Consider the following 14,624-nt stretch of genomic DNA (forward strand, 5'->3'; position numbering starts at 1 on the left):
CAATCCTTTCTGACCTTCCAAGTTTCAAAAGAGAGATCAGTCATGAGTCTTATAGGTCTCCCTTTATAAGTTAGGGCATGTTTATCCCTTGCTGCTTTCAGAATTTTCTCTTTATCCTTGTATTTTGCCAGTTTCTCTATGATATGTCGTGCAGAAGGTGGATTCAAGTTACGTCTGAAGGGAGTTCTCTGTTACTCTTGGATTTCAATGCCTTTTTCCTTCCCCAGTTCAGGGAAGTTCTCAGCTATTACTTCTTCAAGTACACCTTCAGCCCCTTTCCCTCTCTCTTCCTCCTCTGGAATACCAATTATGCGTATATTATTTCTTTTTAGTGTATCACTTAGTTCTCTAATTATCCCCTCATACCCCTGGATTTTTTTATCTCTCTTTCTCAGCTTCCTCTTTTTCCATAACTTTATCTTCTAGTTCACCTATTCCTCTCTTTTGCCTCTTCAATCCGAGTCGTGGTCGTTTCCATTTTATTTTGCATTTCATTTAAAGCGTTTTTCAGCTCCTCCTGACTGTTCCTTAGTCCCTTGATCTCTGTAGCAAGAGATTCTCTGCTGTCCTCTATACTGTTTTCAAGCCCAGCGATTAATTTTATGACTATTATTCTAAAGTCACTTTCTGTTATATTATTTAAATCCTTTTGATCAGTTCATTGGCTGTTGTTATTTCCTGGAGATTCTTTAGAGGGGAATTCTTCCATTTGGTCATTTTGGATAGTCCCTGGAGTGATGTGGACCTGCAGGGCACTTCCCCTGTGCTGTGGTGTATAACTGGAGTTGGTGGGTGGAGTTGCAGTCAGACCTGATGTCTGCCCCAGCCCACCGCTGGGGCCACAGTCAGACTGGTGTGTGCCTTCTCTTCCCCTCTCCTAGGGGCGGGATTCACTGTGGGGTGGCGTGGCCCGTCTGGGCTACTTGCACACTGCCAGGCTTGTGGTGCTGGGGATCTGGCGTATTAGCTGGGGTGGGTAGGCAAGGTGCACAGGGGCAGGAGGGGCAGGCTTCACTCACTTCTCCTTAGGTGATGCACTTCAGGAGGGGCCCTGTGGCAGCGGGAGGGAGTCAGACCCGCTGCCAGAGGGTTGGCTCCGCAGAAGCACAGCGTTGGGTGTTTGCGCGGAGCGAGTAAGTTCCCTGGCAGGAACTGGTTCCCTTTGGGATTTTGGCTGGTGGATGGCCGAGGGAGATGGCACTGGTGAGCGCCTTTGTTCCCCAACAAACTGAGCTCTGTCGTCCCGGGGCTCAGCAACTCTCCCTCCCTTTGTCCTCCAGCCTTCCCGCTTTCCGAGCAGAGCTGTTAGCTTATAACCTTCCAGATGTCAGGTCCCGCTTGCTGTCGGAACACACTCCATCCGGCCCCTCCGCTTTTGCCAGCCAGACTCTGGGGCTCTGCTTGGCCGGCAGGCTGCCCCTCCGCCCCGGCTCCTTCCCGCCAGTCCATGCAGCGCGCACCGCCTCTCCGCCCTTCCTACCCTCTTCCGTGGGCCTCTCGTCTGCGCTTGGCTCTGGAGGCTCCATTCTGCTAGTCTTCTGGTGGTTTTCTGGGTTAGTTAGGCAGGTGTAGGTGGAATCTAAGTGATCAGCAGGATGCACGGTGAGCCCACCGTCCTCCTACGCCGCCATCTTCCCTCTCCCTCTGTATGATACGAATGTTAATCCTCTTTAATAAATCACTGAGTTCTTTAAGTCTTGTATAATGATCCTTCTGCCTTTTTCTCACACTTCTGTTCAGCTTCAATTTTTCCCCATAATTTTTCCTTCTGTATCACTGATTTGCTGCTCTGCTTCATCCATCCTCGCCATCATGGCATCCATTCAAGATTGTGCCTTGGTTATAGCATCTTCCGATTTCAACCTGACAAGATTTTAGCTCTTTTATCTCTGCAGAAAGGGATTTTTCCTGTGTCTTCTATGCCTTTTTCAACCCCAGCTTGTTCCTATAATTGTGGGGTGGTGGAGTTAATGTTTATTTTTGGGAGAGAAAGAGAGACAGTGTGACCAGGGAAGGTGCAGAGAGAGAGTGAGACATAGAATCTGAAGCAAGCTCCAGGCTCTGAGCTGTCAGCACAGAGCCCAATGTGGGCCTGGAACTCACAAATTGTGATATGACCTGAGCTGAAATGAGACACTTAACTGACCAAGCCACCCAGGCACTCTTAGCTTTTTTTTAATATTTTATTTATTTTAGGGGAGAGTCTAAGTGGGGAAAGGGCAGAGAAAGGGAGACAGAGGATCTGAAGCAGGCTCTACACTGACAGGCTGACAGCAGTGAGCCCAATATGGGGCTTGATCTCATGAACTGCGAGATCATGACCTGAGCTGAAGTCAGACGCTTAACAGACTGAGCCACCCAGGTACCCCATAATTGTGCTTTTAAATTCTATTTCATACATCTTACTTATATCTGTGTCAATTAAATCCCTGGCTGTCATTTCTTCCTGCTCTTCTTTTCTGGATGAAGTCTTCTATGTTGTCATTTTGGAGAAAGAAAAAAATTAATAAAATAAAATAATAAATAAAAATCAGGGGTGCCTGGGTGACCCTGTTGGTTAGGCATCTGACATTGGCTCAGGTCATGATCTCAGGGTTTGTGAGTTCAAGCCCCGTGTCAGGGTCTGTGCTGACAGCTCAGAGCCTGGAGCCTCCTTTGGATTCTGTGTCTCCCTCTCTCTCTCTCTGTCTCTCCCCCACTTGTGTGCTTGCTCTCTCTCTCAAAAGTAAAATAAACATTAAAAAAATTATTAAAAATATTAAAAATTAAAACAAAATGAAAAAACTTCAGTAAATGAAGTTAGATCTTAGGTGTGTTTCAGTCTGCTTGGTAAGAGAGGCTTGATAGAGAAAAGAGAGAAAAAAATAAATAAATTTTTAATAAAATAAAATAGAATAGAATAAAAATGTTCTTTATCCAAGAAATAGAAAGAAAAAAAAAACTATAAACAAAAACAGAAGCAAAGAACAAATAAAAAGAAACCCAAATAAAGCTAGATCCAGTTTCCCCTAGAGCTGAAACACCCCTAGAGCTGCAGCACCCTATGATCTGTAGACTAAACAGGTGGAAGGGGTTTGTCCTGGTCTTCTCTGGGAGGGGCCTGCTGTGCTGATTGTCAGGGGGCCTTGTTTCAGTGGAAATGCGGCTCCAAAGTGCAGATGAGTGGGACTTGGTGTAAGCAACTCTGGCCTCCACTAGGTGGCGCTGTGTTTCCCTCTGAAGTCTGACCATGCTGGTGGGCTTGGGGAGGGTGGGTAAGGGAAGATGCCCTTTCCTTACCCTGGGAGGGCAACGCTTGGCTGCCTCTGTTCAGGATAGCCTTCATTTCTTTCTTGAGCTGAGACTTGGACTGTGATCTTGAACTGGATTTGATCTTGAAAAGATCGATGGCAGCGTTTGAATTTTATGATTGTCAGAATGGCTTCTGCTACACTTTGGTCTTCCAGCTGGTCTGTTTCAAAGGCTATAAATACTTCTATAGTTGTAATCAAACTACCAGTTTCTTGATCTTTCATAACTTCTCCTAGAGCATCTATATTGTATCTGTCATAATCGTCGTAGTGTGAAGAACTGTACACATTCCTCCCTTCCTTGGTTTTCATTTAATTTGGAGTCTTCTGATCCCTCTGTGCAAACTGTATTTCATTTTGGCATCCATAAATACATTTTCTATCCAAATTACGAAAAGCATCTTCAGTGTCACACATCCTTGGTTGAACATAAACAAATCCTCTTGGATAGCAGGTATAAAAATCAAGTGGAGCATACATATGAACTATAGGACCATAATGACCAAATTCCCATTGTAAACCTTCAGTCTGATATTGTGGGCCACATTCCTTACAAACAGAGATGGCGTTGGGAGGGAGGGGTGTGCACAGGTAGCGTGATATGACAGCAACATGAGTCTGGGCAGGGGCATTAATGGGCTCAGTAAACTGTCCACAGATCCTCAGACACTCTCAGCCAAATGGATCCACTGTGACAGCCCTCTGTAAGTTATACTTAATTTTAAAAGAGGGAAAAACTGAAAATTTAAAAATCTTGAAAAACAGAGTATCATCATTTAGTAAGTACAGCCAATTGCTTACCTTTTTCAAATACATATCTTTGTGTAATATTTTGTGTAGGACATTTTCAGCTATGAAAGTCACTAAATCCAAGTATCTAAACAAAATGAACATTCAGACCTTCAAATCACTGTTATTTCAATTTAAAAACATTTTTTGTTCTGCTAAATGTCAAACTTAGAAAACTTATATTAAGGTGAAGCCTCATAAGCCAAGACCCCTGGCCCCCATTGGACATGTCTCATGAGGACATGCATTTGCTATTGTGTTAAGATGATATTGGTTGTTTTTTTTTTCAACTTTAACATAACCTAGCATATTTAAACTAATAAAATAATTTTTATTTCCTTTTTACATTCTCCTTTTCTGTTTTTCTTATTTTTAATGCATGGAATATATAATATACATCTATATGTATAAATTATGTTTTATACATTTATGTATTTGTTTTAAACAATATAATTATTTATTAACATAGTGGCACATAGTTTTATATATCAGATGTTATGTATCACACATTATAATCTTATATCAAGAGGGTTCAAATTTATTTTACTTATAACTTGGATAATCAGTAAGTTTGAAGACTATGCCTCTTGATGGCAGGTACCATGCCTTAGTCCCACTGGGGTCCCCACCATAGGAAGTCCCTTTACATAGTGGATTCTCAACATATGTTTGAACAAATGAGTATTTTAGTAAATGAATGGTTCCCCAATATGAGAATTATACTAAGTCTTAACATTTTTTCCTGATAAGAAAACATTTCAAACAGGTAGCATTTGTGTTTTCAGATGCCTGTACAAATGTAGGTGACACCTTTTGTGTACACTGCTTTAGAAAGAGCATGAGAGAGGACCTGGTAACACAGTAAGTCATAATTGTACAAATGGAAACATGTAGGTTGCCCCATTTTTGTCATTTTTAAGCTTGTAGCATTGAAAATGAAATACCAAACATCATTTTGCTTTGGGTCATATTGAAAACTTGATGAATTTGTTAAGATACTGCATTTTGGTCCATTTTTAAATAAAAATAATTTACAGTTTAACTGTTATTTTTACATACATTATCACATTTTATCCTTCCAACAACCTCATTGGAGTAAGATTTTATGTTCCCCATTTGGCTGATTTTTAAAATTTGAAGAATCAGAAAAGGAATCAGACTTGTTCAAGATACTAGACTTAGGACCTCAGCCCTGTTCTTCTGTCTCTAAATTCTAACTTTATCATTCTTATTGGAGAAGTATATAGGGTATAGGAGACCAGAGAGATAACAATACTATATAATTTTGCCCATCCTAATATTTTGTAAATAATTGGATTACAAAAGCACTTTGTGCCTTTCTCTGTCCGAGGTACCCCTAACAAGGTATGAAGAGGGAGAGCTGCCACTTTCCCTGAATGAGGGCTCATAGGTTTGGTCTCATAGTCCTACTCCAGCTGAAGAAACAAGTGGCGGCTTGCTAAAAGGACAGTATGTGTATTCAGTTTTCCTTTTTCTGTGAAAAACAGTGACTTATACTGGATCATTTCAATGTATGATAGAATTATAAATGTTACTATAATGAAAGATAAAAATATCAGGAAGAATAAAGAGGTTACTTTTGTTTTTGGATAAAACTGTACCAGAATCTTCCCTTCACAATAAATTTGGTAGAGTAATAAAAGGAAGCATTGATTTTGAAGATGGAAGAGCAACTGCGTAATTGTTAATAATAACCTCAAGAGAAAAAATAACTTAGAATTCAGATATTGGAAAGAAATTTTGTTGCAGAGTCAGAGAAACAAAATCCTAGCAATAAAATGAGTTGTTGTTACTACCTTTCCTGCTCCTTCTTGCTACTATTGAGTTCCCGTGCCTTTGTAGTTGATAGTCCTTACAATAAACTTTATATCCAGCGTTATAGATAATGCATATGTAGGCTAATGTAGGTAAACAGCTTGTCAAAGTCAGATGCTACCATCAAAGCCCTTTCTACCTTGCTATACTGCTTCTTCAATTTCATCATTTCAAACATTTAACAACCAATTGCTTAGTAGTTTTAATTGTCACAGTTAGGCTTAAAAGATACTTATTGAAAGATTTAAAAGATTTTATCACAAATGGCAAGATTTCATTCTTTTTAAGGCTAATGTTTCACTTAAGGCTAATATTCCACCACATCTTCCTTATCCATTTATTTATCTATGGATATTTAGGTTACCTCCATATGTTGGCACTGTATATAATGTTACAGTAAACATAGGGATGCATATATCTTTTTATATTAGTGTTTTTGCTTTCTTTGAGTAAATACCCAGTAGTGGAATTACTAGATCATATGGTATTTCTATTTTTAGTTTTTTGAGGACCCTCCATAACTGTTTTGCACAGTGGCTGCACGAATTTACATTCCCACTAACAGTGCACAAGGGTTCCCTTTTCTCTACATCCTTACAAACACTTGTTATTTCTTGTCTTTTTGATACTAGTTGTTGTGGCTGGTGTGAGGTGACAATACGGATGGACCTAGAAGATATTATGCTAAGTAAAATTAGTCAGACACAGAAAGACAAATACCATACAATTTTGCTTTTATGGGGAATCTAAAAACCAACAAAAAAACAGAAACAGACCCATAAAGAGGAAAAACTATTATTTACCAAAAGGTTAAGGAATAGGAGGATGGACAAAGTGAGCAAAGGGGAGTGGGAGGTGTAGGCTTCCAGTTATGGCATGAATAAGTCACCGTTGAAAGATACAACATGGGGAATACAGTCAATGGTAGTGTAATAGTGTTGTGTGGTGATCGGTGGTAGGTACACTTATGAGCATAGCATAATATTTAGAGTTGTTAAATCACTATGTTGTACACCTGAAACTAATGTAACTTTTTTATCAACCATGTCTCATTAAAAAAATTTTTTTAATGTTCATTTAATGTTCATTTAATGTTCATTTAATGTTCATTTAGAGAGAGAGAGAGACAGAATGCGAGCAGGGGAGGGGCAGAGAGAGAGGGAGACACAGGATCCAAAGCGAACTCCAGGCTCTGAGCGGTCAGCACAGAGCCTGACACAGGGCTTGAACTCGTGAACAGTGAGATCATGACCTGGACCTGAGCCGATGCCGGATGCTCAACCCACTGAGCCACCCAGGCCAAGACCAAATGTTGAGAATACGGACTTTATGTTATTACTTCTTTGCTGTGCTCCACAGTGGTGATTCCACTGATAGGGATACAATAGCTGCTCCATAACATGGATAGTACCACTCTGCATTTTCATACCATCTACAGTGGGCCAGACAGTAGTAGAGCACTTTCTGTGTGTTCATTCACTGAATCACAGAGGCCCACACAGCTAACTAGAGAAGGCAGGATTCTAACCCAACCAGTCAGGCTTTAGTGCCATGTTCTTCAGCCTGGCTTCTCTCATAACCATTTTATTAGTTGTGATTTAATTGAGGTCATCTTTATTTTAAAAAAAACAACAACTTGAGACTTTGAAATTAAAGTCACTACAGACTTGTTTATGAAATGTTATATACAAATGTAATAAAACGTTTTAAGTGTAAAACAAAATACATTCCTTTGCATAGTTAAAATGAATCTTGTCTCTTTGACTTTGCTAATTGAAGTACTTTCTAATGAAAAAATATTTTCTGCCAGAAGGCTAAATTGAAACAAATGAGTTTGTTTTATCAACTGATGTTAAATTGATTAAATGTCTACCTTTAGGTCTGAAATTCAGTATATCATGTATCAAATGATGAAACTGATATTCTCTGTTAAATGTATGAGGTGATCTGTAATATTTATGGTAGTGTAACTCATAATTTGTTTTACCCATCAGACTTTAACTTTGGAATGGGAGATGTTGTGATACCCTTGCTCATTTTTGAGTCTTGAAAGACATTTGTCTATGATGTATATGAATGCTAAACTATTAATAAATAGAAATATTTTCTTAAAAATGGAAAACATAAGCCATGAAATAATTTTATTGTTATTTTCACTGCTGGCAATGTTTTCTCTTTTCATGAGACAAAGTTTTCCTCTTCTTATTTAAAAGATAGGAGATCATGGGGCGCCTGGGTGGCTCACTTGGTTAAGTGCCCCACTCTTGGTTTCAGCTCAGGTCATGATCTCACACTTTCATGAGTTTGAGCCCTGCATTGGGCTCTGCACTGGCAGCACAGAGCCTTCTTGGGAACCTCTCTCTCCCCTTCTTTCTGCCCCTCCCTCTCTTTTTCTCTCTCAAAAGAAATAGACTTTAAAAATAAAATAAAATATAGAAGATCATATTAATTAAAGCCAAAAAAAGATTCTGATAAAATTGAGAACTGTAGAGGTTGAGGTTATTCACTCAGAGACTACATATGAAGCATATCCTCTCTTCAAGTGTTCACTTTTAAAATCCCCTATATGGCAAAGACACTCTGTCAATTTTGGCAATGAAATCAACTTAGGAATGAACAAACTAAAACATGAAGACCTGGAACTTAAAACCCTTTCTCTATTCCAGCAAAACTAATTTTATTGTAGAATATTTAGGCCTTTCTGTCTGTCAATACTGATACAGTTCCTGGTTACCTTTTTTTAATAGGCAGTAATTTCAATAATGTGCCTTAAGAGTGTAATTGAATAATTTATTTCAGAAAAAAAAAGTTTTTTCATGTAGTGTTTCAGTTTTACCAAAAAAAGTACATTGTGGGATATTTATAGTATTTTTCAATCTATTTTTATCTGTAGACTAGGACTGATAACTGCCTTAGGGCATAGGGGTTAAAAACAGGAAATGTGGTTTATAAAGTAGGTAGTATCTCCAGAGTTTCCAAAGTTTGATTTCTTATAGTACTGACTGAAGAGTATCATGTTTCAAAACAACATTAGGCAGCGTACCTTGAAATCAGTCTGTGTTTAAAGGAGTCGTCTGTCCAATTAAGACAGGAAATGCTTCATGGAAAAGTTTGCGCTCTTGGTATAGGTTCAAGTAGTGTAGCAGTTGTTTTCTGTAATTATACACTGTTCTTTCTCTCCAGCTCTGTTTTAGACAGTCTTTATGTAGTTAGATTGAGCATAAGTCTCATGTAAATTTTAGTAAATTTCCTTTGACCTTTGTGTTTTGATTAAAATTTTATTTTAGTGTTTTAATGGAAAGTTTTGTCTTTATCATAGTTGAGAAGGAGCATATATTATAGTTACTAATTATAGTAATTAGAAAATCCAAGTTAAGAAAACAAAAAGGTATGAAAAAGCAAGGTTATAATTTTTATGGCCTTAAATGACAGTTTGGCAGAACTGATCAAAACTGAAAACCCTTGACTCAGCAATTTCATTTCTAGGAATATATCATACATAAATTATTCTATGAGAATATAAGGATTGATGTTCACTGCAGAATTATTTATAGTAGTATATAATTGTCTAATATAATAGAATAAATTATGAATAAATAAAAAATGAATAAATCGTAAATAACAGAATAAATCAATTATGGTACATCCATAATATAGGATACAAGGCAGCACTTGAAAATGATAAGGTAAATATATATACACTGGCATGGAAGAATGTTTGTGATATGTTACAAAATGAAGTAAACAAGTTTTACTTGGAATGTGTAGTGTAATCTCATTTTTTAGAGGAAAAAATTATATTCATGGGAAGAGATTGGGAAGACTACATGCCATACTAAGGAGACTGATGGAGAAGTTTATTGGACTTTTATTTGTTATTATGAAAACTTATACTTCTGTGTTTTAATTCTTTTCAGTGAGCATTTAATGTTTTTCAAAGTAAGAAATCAAGAAGACCTGATTAATCCAAAATGTTCACTATTCTGTTCTTATAAAGACATTCTTTAGAGAAGTCTGCTTAGTGATTTGTCCAAATTACTATTATAAGAGGAGTCAAACCCATTTATGTAACACTTTTTAATTTATAAAACATTTTCCCATACTTGAAAAAATACCTGAAGCCCCGGTTAATTAACTGATTGTCCAGCTAAAATGTAAATCCAAGCCATTCTATACACACCTCTACATTATCTATTATTAGGTTATTGCTAGGCATTATTTCATGAGATTGGCCCAAAAGCAACACTAAGATCCTTCCAACATGTCAGGGAATTGTTTTTTTCACAGTGGTGCTGAGGATTTCATCAAACAGAGCCCTCTGTTTACCAGTGTGGGTTTTAGTGTTTGCTGAACAATTTTCTTTTGTGCAGTTGCTTTCTTGTGCTGTTTTATAGATAATGTAAGCCTCTCTCCCGTGTGCAAGATGGTTGTGTTCTCTTAATTCTGGTAGTGTCCCCATTAGAATGTGAGGAGAGGGGGCTTTATTTTTTATGAAATTTCTCTTATTTTGGTCACTACTATATCTCTAGTGCCTGGAAGAGAGTCTGCCATGTAATAGTAATAGGCACTCAATAAATATTTTTAGTAGTATGCCCATTCCAAAATCAAGTGCCCTCCCTATTTGATTAAAAGAAGAAAATGGCAAATAGAGCAAGAAAAGACTTCTTTTCCACTTTCATGTATGAAAATCAAGACCTTCATTGTTGAAGAAGATGGTATGTGGTCCAGGCCCAATTACAGGAAGCTCACCCTGCGAGAAGAAGCCTACAGGTTCTTGCTCAGAGCAGAGATGAGCTTTGTTTTCTCCATGGGGAATTTCCACACTGGGCTACTAGATTAATTGCTAACTGATAGTCTAGATTGATACTGTGTGGGTGGGGACACTTTTTTGGTCAAATAGCATGACACATTCTAATTTTATATTCACAGAGTAGAGGAGATACATATTATAAATACTTAGAAGTTGTTCTCAGTCCCTTGGAAAGTTGTGGGGGCTTATCTAAACGGGAACCTTTTTAAAAACAATACTTATTACTACATCATAATAATGTAGCATTTGTAACTCCAAGAAACAGTTTGCCTTATTTTTCTGTGTGCACTATTCACATGGACAGCTCATTTCCTTGTAGTACAGTAAAATGTGGCATTTATGGCCCACTAATGTTGAAGCTAAAGCTAAAACCCTGGTTTCCTAACACATAACTAAATGTTCATTATGTCCTAATATATCTGAGCTCTTTCTGAGTATCAAGCCTATAGTGAACATTCAAAAATGTTAAGTTTATTATTTGAAATAGCTGTTTGCTAAGTATATAGCCAGAAAAACAAAGCATATTTGTCAAACTAATGTATTTAGACTTAACAGCATTCTATGCTGCTATACTTAATTTATCCAAACTATATTTTTCAAATGGATCCTGAAAAATTATTTCGAAAGGACTGTTTTTTGTTTTCTTTAACCCTATGAGAAGTAAGAGATACATGCTTTAGCAGAGTATCTCCTTTACACATAAACTGACGCATGTACATTTTTAGTGAATGGCTCAAGTACAAAATTATATATTATTTAAAACTTTTCTCAGATGTATTTGTTCACTCATTCATTCACTTATCAATTTATTTAAGAGGGTTAAGGGAGCTTACTAGTGAGCAAGACCTACATGGCGTTTGCCTTCTTTTATTTCTGAACTTGTGTTACAGGCCAGCCACTGTGGTAGGTAGTAAGGATACAAAGACAAGGTAAGTGAAGGGTGATACCCATGCATGTGGAGTTAACAATCTAGCAAGGTAGATAGATATTAATCAGGTCATCTTATAAATCAGTGGAAAGCTGTTACAGTGGGAGGAGAGAGAGCTGGCGCCAAGAGGACACGAGAGGTCTTCCCTAACAATTGCTAGTATGTTCTATTCAGCCCTTCTTTCCAAACCAGTGCACAGTATGACAAAACAGTTCCACCAAAATTCCAACTTCTAGAGAACTTTGTGTAAACTAGCAAAACAAGAGTATAGTCAAAGGCAAATCTCTCCAGTTCTAGCACATCCCAGTAACATTTGGTATTGTATCTGGGCAGTCTGCCTCTGTCCTGTTCTTAAGCTGTTCAGAGATCGCTGGTGCCACTCAAAAGAACTTTACCTACAATTAGGATATGCTGTAGCCTGGTGACAGTCATGATGTGTTAGAATGTCCAATCTTCAGGGGCACCTGGGTGGCTCAGTTGGTTAAGCATCCGACTTCGGCTCAAGTCATGATCCCATGGTTCATGGGTTCGAGCCCCGCATCGGGCTCTGTGCTAACAGCTCAGAGCCTGGAGCCTGCCTCAGATTCTGTGTCTCCTTCTCTCTCTACCCCTCCCCCACTTGTGCTCTGTCTCTCAAAAATAAACATTTAAAAAAAAAAAGAATGCCCAATCTTCTCACTGTGTGTTTCAGAAAAATAAATTGGTGTACTTTTTCTAGTTACCATACCTATTACCCAACTATTTATGTCTTTGTTAAAAAAAAATTTACCTGAAATATGTGTACTGTTTTGTAATCTACAAAGTGCTCCCTACCATGGAGATAAGTTCTCTTAGGGTGGGGCCGTTTCTGTTTTGCTCTCTTTTGTACACCATCACCTGTCAGTGCCTAGCACATAATAGATACACAAAAAATATTTAAAGAATAAGGGAATAAATAAATATATATCACATTTTTGTAACAGCTCTGATAGCAAAACAGACATTGTAATGTCTACATTTTGTAAAGTAGGCAGTTGTCTAAAAGGTGAACTGATCTTTGTCTAGGGTCATATCATTATGTATAGATCCCAAGTCTTCTGGCTTTACATTGAGTATTCTTTCTGTTACCTCAATGAACTTAAAAGTCATCATCAACCATTAATGTTAATAATCTTAAAATTTGGGGCGCCTGGGTGGCGCAGTCGGTTAAGCGTCCGACTTCAGCCAGGTCACAATCTCACGGTCCGTGAGTTCGAGCCCCGCGTCAGGCTCTGGGCTGATGGCTCAGAGCCTGGAGCCTGTTTCCGATTCTGTGTCTCCCTCTCTCTCTGTCCCTCCCCCGTTCATGCTCTGTCTCTCTCTGTCCCAAAAATAAATAAACGTTGAAAAAAAAAAAATTTAAAAAAAAAAAAAAAATCTTAAAATTAGAATAAAGTCTAGTCGGAAGGAAACATATACCACCAAAATCAACTACAAAATGGTCCCTTTGTCATAGACATGGAACTTTTGAAAATAGTACCATAACCTAAAATAAAATCCTGGTCCTGTCTCCAGGTACCATGACCATGGTCCCTTTAAACCCTGCCATCCACTTCAAGGCCTCAGCCAATTTAATAACAAAATTTATGTACAACTCTTCTCTGATGGCTCTAGGATCTTTCTTGGCATCCTTACTACCTCTTTCTTGCTTTATAAATCTAACCTGTTCCATTCAAGGAAGTTAGCTCAGCTGTTAGTGGGAAGACCCAATTTTACATTCTCCAAAACCCAAATCTGTTCTCTTTCAACTCTGAGTAATTGTATTTCTCTCCTTTTGTCATGATCTCCATGTACTTTCCTCTTTGAGGTCAGAAAAGAACAAATCGATCAGTCTAGCCACCCAAAAGAAGATTGCTACCTTCTGTCACCTGTGTTTTGATGGGGTCCTTTGACATAGTGCCACATGAGCAAGTGAGGCAACCTCTGGCATCCTGCCACTGTTATAGGCTTTTTTTTTTTTTTTTTTTTTTTTTGGTACAGATCTTTGAAAGAATTGACATCCTCCTACAGCTAGAATTGGAGCAACACTTTTTAAAAATTTACTTATTTTGAGGAAGAGAGAGAAAGAGGGAGAGAGAGAATCCCACGCAGACTCTACACTGTCAGCATAAAGTCTGACATGGGGCTTGATCTCATGAACTGTGAGATCATGACCTGAGCCAAAATCAAGAGTTGGACACTAAACGGGCTGAGATCATGACCTAAGCTGAAGTTGGACACTCAACCAACTGAGCCAGAAAACTCAAAAGGCAGTTAAAACCAAGGGGTTAATCTATGTTTCGTTTTTTAGAAACACATCTGAAGTCTCAGTATAGACCCCTGAGAGAGTAGGGTAGGTACTAGGTTGGCTAGTGTGTAGGGTGTGATACTGGTTTTGTTTCTCCTTAGGCTGATAACTGGCTATTGAGTGGAATAAAGAGAAAGGAGTTGAAATTCTTAACTAGGAAGACCACAGAGATCTTATCTGTTTCATGTTTGTGAACCTTCAGACCTCAGTCTCTAGACACGGACGCTGTCTAGTCTCTAGGTCCAGTGCCCTTCCTCCACCCCTCCCAAATACTATTCTTTACCCTTTCAAGAACTTGACAAAAAGGAAATCACAAATAAATGTTTCACAAATTAGTATAAAACAAAGATTTTGTTTTACAGTATAAAACCCTTTCATACTATGTATTTGCTACATAAAACTTAAACACCTATATGAATACTAGTACATTAGGGTAAAACTTAACAGCTAAGCACTTTGGGGTCTTACACATACTGGGGATATACACATATTCTACTTGAAAGACCTAATGTGTCACTAAATCTGATGTGTGCCTATCAGAGTCCACCATGAAGTAGAATCTCAACAAATTGATGTTAAATGAATGAATGAGAACTTTTAGCCATTCCCTTAGAACTAACAACAATTTCAGCCCAATATGCAGTAAAAAAATACTTATCTCTGTAT

At 38.1% G+C, this 14,624-nt stretch overlaps 1 protein-coding gene and 1 pseudogene across 4 annotated transcripts in view; one reads left to right on the plus strand and one right to left on the minus strand.

The window, feature by feature from the left end:
• The window catches only part of EXOC2 (exocyst complex component 2), a 283,103-nt gene that overhangs the window by 246,604 nt on the left and 21,875 nt on the right, over nt 1-14,624 (plus strand). The gene's annotated exons all lie outside the window — the stretch shown is intronic.
• On the minus strand, nt 1,175-13,566 carry LOC132666523 (uncharacterized; annotated as a pseudogene).

The sequence above is a fragment of the Panthera onca genome, chromosome B2 (assembly GCF_046562875.1).
Source record: "Panthera onca isolate mPanOnc1 chromosome B2, mPanOnc1 haplotype 2, whole genome shotgun sequence".
Lineage (NCBI taxonomy): Eukaryota > Metazoa > Chordata > Mammalia > Carnivora > Felidae > Panthera > Panthera onca.